This window comes from Eulemur rufifrons, chromosome 6 (genome assembly GCF_041146395.1).
Source record: "Eulemur rufifrons isolate Redbay chromosome 6, OSU_ERuf_1, whole genome shotgun sequence".
NCBI lineage: Eukaryota > Metazoa > Chordata > Mammalia > Primates > Lemuridae > Eulemur > Eulemur rufifrons.
In genome coordinates this window covers 1638434-1645212 of record NC_090988.1, presented here as the reverse complement: position 1 = coordinate 1645212, position 6779 = coordinate 1638434, and positions in this window count along the sequence as shown.

Sequence of the window (6779 nt, the reverse complement as noted above, 5' to 3'; positions counted from 1 at the left end):
CATGGGCCATTTGAAGTCACCCAAGTTTTTTTTTTTTTTTTGAGACAGAGTCTCGCTCTGTTGCCCAGGCTAGAGTGAGTGCCGTGGCGTCAGCCTAGCTCACAGCAACCTCAAACTCCTGGGCTTAAGCGATCCTCCTGTCTCAGCCTCCCAGGTAGCTGGGACTACAGGCATGCGCCACCATGCCCGGCTAATTTTTTCTATATATATTTTAGTTTGCCGGATTAATTTCTTTCTATTTTTAGTAGAGATGGGGTCTCGCTCTTGCTCAGGCTGGTCTCGAACTCCTGACCTCGAGCGATCCACCCGCCTCGGCCTCCCAGAGTGCTAGGATTACAGGCGTGAGTCACCCAAGATTTTAAGCAAGACAGCGCAACCACCAGGTCTGTGGTGTCGGCGGAGAAGCTGACGGCAGAGAGGCCGGGGTCTTCAGTGGACTCACGGAGGGCCCAGAGTGTGCCACACGCACTGTAGGGCACAGCAGTGACAGTGGACAAGCTGAAGGTCTCATTCCAGGGCACAAAGGAAGCATCCAAAAACCCAAAAATCCATGCTGCTATGAGCGTTGGGTTCCCATCTTGAGACCCTTGCTGAACAAGGGCCCGAGGGAACACCCAGCAGGGCGGGCAGTCACTGCCCCGGCCCCACGGAGACCGGTTGGATCTGAGCCCTGAAGGGGGAGCGGGAGCGGAAGGGGCGAGGGCGCGGGAGAAACCGCTCCTGACACCGGGACCAGCTTGTGCAGCAGCCGGGAAGACGGGAGGAGCCTGGGGCGGAGCCAGGACGGTGCGGCCCAGGCAGGAGCAGAGCTGGTCGGCAGCAAAAGGGGCTGAGGGCGGGTTTCCAGAGGGGGCAGCGAGGTGATGAGACTGGCAGTTTTGAAAAGACCGATTTGGCCTTGGTGTGGGAATGACTGAGGAAGGGTGGGACCCGCGGCAGGGCGTGGGCCGGGGGGCAAATGTGCCAGCCCAGGCAGGAGAGGCTGGCAGCCCGGACCAGGGAGCAGAAGGATGTGGCAGGGACAGCAGCAGGCGGTGTTGACAGGGACGGGGATCGAGGGGGCAAGGGACGTCAAGGTCAGCTCCCTCTTTTTGGCCCTGAGCAGCAGGATGAACAGTAATAACATTCGCTAAGAAAATACTGGAGAAAGAACAGGTTTGGAAAAGAGTTGAGTTCCAGTTTTTCTGTGTTGGTTGTTGTCTTAGTCCATTTTCTGATAATTATAACAGAATTCCCAAAGCTGGGTAATTCATAAAGAAAAGGGATTTATTTTTCACAGTTACAGAGGGTGAGAAGTCCAAGTCCAAGGTTAAGAGACTGCATCTGGGGAGGGCCTTCTTGCTGGTGGGGACTCTGCAAGTCCTGAGGTGGCACAGGGCTGAGCGTGGTAATGTTAGCTCGGGACTCTCTTCCTCTCCTTAAAAAGCTACCAGTCCTGGCCGGGCGCGGTGGCTCACGCCTGTAATCCCAGCACTCTGGGAGGCCGAGGTGGGAGGATTGCAGGAGCTCAGGAGTTCGAGACCAGCCTGAGCAAGAGCAAGACCCTGTCTCTTCTAAAAATAGACAAATTAGCCACGCATGGTGGTGCATGCCTGTAGTTCCAGCTACTCAGGAGGCTGAGGCAAGAGGATCGTACAAGCCCAGGAGTGTGAGCTTGCAGTGAGCTATGATCATACCACTCACTGTACTCTAGCTGGGGCAACAAACAAAACTCTGCCTCAAAAAAAAAAAAAAAAAAAAAAAAAAAAAAAAGAGAGAGAAAGAGAGAGAGAGAGAGAGAGAGAGAGAAAGCCACCAGTCCCACTCCCACGACAATCTATTACTCTATTAACTCAATCCATTAATTCACTTACCCATGAGTGGATTAACTCTTTCACAAGGGCAGGGCACTGATGACCCAAATGGGAAAAAATGTACCTTGGAATGAACAAAATATGGTAATATTAATAATAACAGTAAGCTACCTAGGCCTCACTGTGTGCAGGTACTGTTCTTAGCTCTTCATGTATGTGGATTCATTTACTACTCACAGTGAATCCACGAGCTGGAATCTATCATCATCGCATCTTAGGATGAGGCCACCAGGGCTCAGGCCCAGCGCCCTGCACAGGTGCACTCGGCTGCTCAGTGGCAGGGCTGGGACTGGAACCCGACCGTCCAGCCTGGCTCCGTGATGCCAGCAGCTCTACAAGAACTTAAGTTAGGAGACTGCTCATTCCAAATCTGTCCCTTGTCCAGCAGCCCCCTGAGCAGCCACATTCCAGAAAGTTCAGTGGCTGTCAATCAGCTTGGCTATAGTGGCCACTCCTAAAGTTAACATTGGCTTTTTTCTTTTCTTTCTTTTTTTTTTTTTTTAGAACTTAAATAAAATATATCTACAGCAGGTCACAACTCTGCCATGATGTCATTTTTGTCAGATGGCAAATTTGGGGAGAGCCAGAACTCAAAAAGCCTGGTGTCGTTACCTGGATTTATGGAGAAGTCACGAGATTACTTAATTCTGTCACAGCCCTTGACCATGACTTTACATGAATATCACACACCTACCAGACACAAAGCCTCTGCAGAAGTGCGGAAGATTCACAGGACGAGTTAGAGAGAGCACCTGTTCCCCTGCAGCCTCAGTTAACCTGGGGATACAAATTAAAACCCACAACCCGCAACCGAGAGGAAAGGGAAGCAGGCTGGAGGCAGTGCCCGCAGGGTGATCTCTTAGATGGTTTGTTCTTCTCTGGCAGATTTTCCCCCAGGTATTCACTCATCCTGGGGCCTTCCACCTCAGCCAAGCCAGGACACTGCCACTCAGGTTCCCATGGAAACCAAACTGGGACAGGAGGAACAAAAGGCTCCTCAAGGTCATCAGTGCAAAGGACAGTGGAGACAGAGACAGCAAATAACCTTGAACAATAGCAAATAAATAGGCCTGCATCCTCTACCCCCAACACGTGGCTTGGTCCCTCCAGCACTCCCGGGCCGGCCGCAAACCTTTCAGGCCCCGGGGAGGTGGGGGCTCCTGGCTCCCGGCCTCCTCCCAGGCGGCTTGCATCTGTTTCCGGAGCCTTGAAGCCAGTGTTGGCCCCTGTGCCCCACCCTCCTCAGAGCCACCAAGCTTCCAAGTGTGTCATCTTCATTATCGGCTGCAGAAAATGACTTCCTGGAGTCTGGGACTGCTGCTCCAAGGACCATCTATATAGAAGCAGCTCTGGCTGCCCCCAGAGAGCCAGCGCGGCCCTCATTCTGCTCCCCCTTCCCCCTGCACGTGGCCACTCAGCTCTCCCCAGCTCTCCCGCCTCCCAAAAGCCCAGGCTGCTTCTCAGGAGACCTTTCCGCCTTCCAGAAACCCAGGTTCTGAGGAGGACGGCTGGTGTCCCCTAGGAGCTATTTATCAGGCTGTCAGTTCCCAGCTCCCTCTAGTCCCCAGAGCTGGGAACAGTCCCCAGCTGACCTCTGGGAGCCAGACCTTGTCACTGAGCCACGGTGAGGCTGGGAGTCTGGGTACCAAGCTCGTGAGCACAGAGTCCTCCTGGGGTAACAGGGGCAAAAGACAAGTCCGCCGGCCCCCTCCTCCAGCCCGCGGGCACGTGCAGGGCTCGGGCAGATCTGAAGCCGGCAGGGGAGCTTAGCTTCTGCCCATTTGCTCTGAGGGCCAAGGCCTAAGGGATCAAACCAAACCAAACAACTGCAGGCTGCAAACAGAAGCGGTGGCGGTGGGCAGCAGGGGAGGTGCCGCAGGGGACAACAGTGCTCCTTCTACTGTTGGGGTTTGTGTGCTCCGGTTTCGGCTTCGCTCGTCCTTAGATCACTGGAGAGGCCTGTCCATCCGGAGTGAAGAAGTCACCTTAGGAGACGCCTGGGGAACTCAATCTGAAAGCCACTGTGCTGAATTTGGGGAAAGGGAGTAGGCGGGGTCAGGGACTGCGAAGTGTGGGCGTCCTGGTTCCCCGGGGCTGCTGCAGCTGTACTGACAACTCACAGCCATCCGCTCTCGGGCCCACGCGTTAAGCCCAGGCTGCCTGCACTGAGGCCTGCTCACGTCCTGGGGGTGGGACCAGGCTGGAGGGGTTGGGTGGGGGCAGAAGCTGCGGGTCAAGGTCACCGGGCCAGGTCTTGGCCAGCATTCAGCACCTGCCCCTCATTGAGTCCTCATGACAACCCGTGGAGTAGGTACCGTTATTGTCCCATTTTACAGGTGAGGAAAGTGAGGCTTAGAATGGTCTAGAAGAGAAACCCACATCCCCCCATCTTCCTCTCTGCACTCCTGGGTGTCACAGGCCCGCAGTCCAGGGAAGTTGGTCCCTCATATGCCTCCCATGGCCCTCTGTCCTCTAGGCTTCCGTGGCCCCTCCCTGTTCCCGCTCCCACACGCGGCCCTGGTGGCCCAGGCTCGCTCCCAGACAGTGCCCCCTCCGTTCCCCAGCGGGGGAGGCGGAAGCTCGCCAGGCTGCAGGCCTCGTTCTTGACAGCTTGTGACTCAGTGTCCATGACCTCCAGAGGCTGCCCACGGGCTGCGTCACCCACAGAGTGGTGAGAGGAAGCAGCTCTCAGCAAGAAAGGTGCTGCTGAAAGGAAAGAGTCCCCGAAAGCCATCCAGGTCCCTCAGCAGGGGGCACAGAAGCAGCCAAGAGTGTGCACCGCGGGCGGAGGCTCGGCTGGTAGAACCACACACCTCAGGGTAAAGGAACGTAGAGACGGTCATTGCCAGCCCTTCCCAGTCCCAGTCAGACGAATGGGCGAACTCGGCCAATCTGGTCCACACTAGCCGTGCGCCTGAGTCTATGCTAAGCCCTGCACCTGCACCGTTGCTTGGAATACTCCTGCAGTCTTAGGAGATCCTTTCTCAGTTTGACAAGCGGGAACCAAACTCAGAAGGCCTTTACCCAGTGCCACGCGTCAGAGAATGGGAAGGAACAGGGCTGCGGCGCCAGGACTGAGCCCAAGGGCCACGGTCTTGCCTTGCGGCTCCGGGCCTGCCTGCTTCTGGGGAGGACCTGTGGGAACGGCCTCCTCTTGCGCGGCTGTGCTCCGCTGACTGGGGCGCAGGTCTGATTAGATGCTTTCCAAGTGCGTTGAGGCTGCGAGGAAGGTGACCCAGAGCGCAGCCTCTCCGGAAGCCGGCTGGGAGCGCTCCCTGGAGATGCCCTTGGGCTCTTTGTTGGGAATGGCTCCGGCCCTGCCTGTCCTTGGCAAGCCGGCAGTGGTGGGGGCTGGCTCATTCACAGCCACTGCTGCTGGGGAGGACGGCAACGGTGGGTGGGCAGGGACAAGGTCAGCCACGTAGCCAGGAGGGCTGAAGCCAGCCTGGGACAGGCCAGGTTTCTCTTAGGCGCAAACCGTTTTCCCATGAGTAACAGAACTCCAGCATCTCTCCAGAAAGCTGATGCTAGCCCTCCTCACCGCTTCTTCCTCAAAATAGAAGGACAAGGTGCCATTATAAAAAGTTTGCCAGTGCACGTGAAGACCAGCAAGGCAGGTCTGGCTAAAGGCCGGGAGCCTGGAGGTTTCTAGTCAGCCTTTTGAACTTGACTTTAATGTGCTTACTTTGCAGATTGGTTCTCCCAACTTGCCATGCCCTGCCTCACTCTGACCTTCCTCGGGGGCTGGCGCTCCCCGGTGGACTCCATCTCTCCTAACTGCCAGGCCTGACCATGAGATGTCACTCGGATCCCAGCTACAGTGAGGCTGGGAAGACGGCAAGAGGGGAAGGTCAAGTCAGCTCTCTCTGCAGGCCGGGCAGGCCGGGCTCCTCGCTGGGTTTGCATCAGCTCGAACGTGGGTTCTGGTTACCTGGTGAGCTTCCAGCTCCTACCTGGAAAGGAGACACGTCTGACTTTTGAATGAAGCATAATCCACTAAAGATGGTATCACAGGCAGAATATTCATTTTTATGCCTACTACATACTTCTAACCTTCAGACACACCACTTCTTATATCTCCAAATTCCTTGAAAGATGCTATATTTGGGACCTTTTTATTCCCAGCACTGGGTAGTTTCTCCCTGCCTGTGTTTTTGTTGTAGAGAATGGAAATGTGATGAACGCTCACTGAACAGAAGTCCTGGGGGCTCTTAATTAAACTGGATAAGACATCTCACCCCAATAGTCTCACTTGCTTTTAAAAATTCATTACATTCTCTGCGATATGTAATTCATATTTCCTTGTCTCATTCCAAAATCAAAAGTTATAATTTTGCAAAGAATATTTTTTGCCCAAATTTTTTTTCTTTCTTGTATTCCGAAGAGTCAGGGAGTGTGGCCTTCTGCCCATGCTGGCTCTGATTCCATCCTTCCTCCAGCAACCAGGGAGCAGGAAGTATTGGGCAGGGAAACTCTGCCCCATCCACGAACTTCCAGACTTCTCTCAGCCCTCCTTTCTAAGACCCCATCCCAAAAGCAAGGGAAGAGAAATTACTTAGCCACGTTTTACTAGCAAACAGTTGCCGTGGCTTAAAGATTGTTACTCATGCATGGTTACTTCTCTTCAACTTTGCCCCCATGCTATAGGCACACTTTTATAGGGACTGTCTCCTTAGGCAGCAGTGGCCATCCTTCTCCACTCTCACATCTCCTGCCTGGGCCTAGGGCAGGGCCCGGCCCCTCAGGGATAGACCAGCCAGGCTTACCAGGAGGATTGAGGGTTGGCTTTGTCATCTTGGCCGATCCCCACCTGCTGATTCAGGGCAGGTGCCTCGCCTCCTGCCCTTTATCCCCTGCTAAGCCATGTTCAGCATTTCCATTTGTATATGAGAACCATAATTCAAGGGTATTGGGCATAGTCTGAGC